Below are 1,812 nucleotides of genomic sequence, written 5' to 3' on the forward strand. Positions count from 1 at the left end.
GTCTGTTCACTGTTCAATATAAGTTGCTGCAAGGAAAGATTAGGTCCAGTACTTGCTAGTCACATTGATATTCCTTGGATATCTCATCTCTTCTACCCTTCAATTCAATCAACCAAGTGTACCACGTGTCACCACATCCTTTTAAAAATGGAATCACATCAAATGACCAAATAAATATTCAGTGCTACCATGAGATATGGCACTAGGTATTGGTGTTATTAAAATTCTATTTTTGTCTTGCCTCCTGACAAGGGACTGAATTCATTTAATCAAATAAATGCCAGAGAAACAAATGAGTTTTAAAGAGAGAGGGAAATTTGCAAAAGTAATAAATCCTCCTCATTATTTCTCCTCTTATCCTTCCAGCATCTCATAACCAGGATATTGTTCTTGGGCTCTTCACAATAACTAGGTTTTCTGCTATTGTTTTCCATTGGTTGGAATTGTAAATAATCATAACTTACATAAAATCAATGTAATGGCAAGATACTACACAATTTGCCATTAATTTAGGTTATATATTTAATACATTTGAACATGAGGGAAAAATATCACTATCTTGCCCTGAAAACACCATTTTCTCTACGGTGAGCCAAAGTTCCCTTAAATCTGAGCATGGAAAACATTACAGTGCCTGAAGTTTCTTAACGATGTCTCTTTTTTATAGTTTATTAAAGTTCTTTATAGTACATCCGGTCTTCAGATCCAGCTGCCAAGCAGACACTGTTATGTCGTGGGTATTGGCTGGGACAGGGCATGGGTTCTGGCTTCCCGCCTGTTGGAGATGGATGTGGTGGGCCAGATCTCATCTTTGGGCTCCAGAACACTCACATGATCAGGCACAGGCTTCTTTGGGCCAATTTTGCCACTGGGGTCCTTGGCAGCACAATCCTCACCTGGATGCCCAGCACACCTTGCCTGAGAAGCACGTGGTACACTGCCGTGTCAAAGTAGTAGCTAAGAGGGTCATCATCAGACCATAACCAACTTCCTGGACTCAGCGCTCTGTCCTTGGAGCTTCCCAGGCAACCCAACCTCACAGTCTTTGATTCCACTCTCCATGATGAACTGCTGCACACCATAGCAGTGCCCTTCTGCACAGCAAGACCTCACAGGAGTTTGTAATGCAGAGACTGGGCAATAACACACAGACCCTTTGCCCCTTGTGGCAACCTTTTCAGCATGAAGCTCAACACTGCTCTCAGGAAAGCCAAATCTAAGCCACAGCTGTCAATTCCCCAAATCCCTTGGCCTTTCTCACCAAGATGGGTGTCCTGTGGACTAGTGGCCAAGTTGATGACATACACCCTGGAGGGTGTAACCCAGACCTCAGATCCTGAGTTGCCCTATGCTAGATAGGGGTGAGAAATGCATTCAATTCAACTTTGAAGACGTCATCAGCCACAAACTTCCTCTTCTTGGAAATCTGCACCACCATCTTGACGTCCTCTGCTGACCAAAGGAAAGCAGTTAAAGATATCTTTAAGTATATATTGCATAAGTACTCAGTCAAATTTAAGGTTCAGGTTTTCTCTTAGGAGTCTCCTTAGAGATCTAGCACAAATTGATTGTCATGTTTGCAGAGGGGAAGGAGTCATATCTACTAGGTACTTCCGAGAGTGTTGACCTCTGGTTCCCTCGCTGACTTTTGATAAGATGTTCTGCCTAGGACTAGATAAAGAAACTGTGGTGTGTAAATGCAATGAAATACTACTCGGCTAGAAGAAAAATTAAGTGTTTCAATTTGCTGCTAGATGAGTGGAACTAGAGAATACCATGTTGGGTGAAGTCAGCCAGAGGGATACAAAAATG

The 1,812-nt window shown here is 42.4% G+C and overlaps 1 pseudogene; it reads right to left on the bottom strand.

The window, feature by feature from the left end:
• Window positions 1-726: 726 nt before the first annotated feature.
• LOC130041257 (40S ribosomal protein S3-like) lies at window positions 727-1,438 on the bottom strand (annotated as a pseudogene).
• Window positions 1,439-1,812: the final 374 nt, after the last annotated feature.

Source organism: Sorex fumeus, unplaced genomic scaffold, assembly GCF_029834395.1.
Source record: "Sorex fumeus unplaced genomic scaffold, SorFum_2.1 ptg000098l, whole genome shotgun sequence".
Taxonomy (NCBI): domain Eukaryota; kingdom Metazoa; phylum Chordata; class Mammalia; order Eulipotyphla; family Soricidae; genus Sorex; species Sorex fumeus.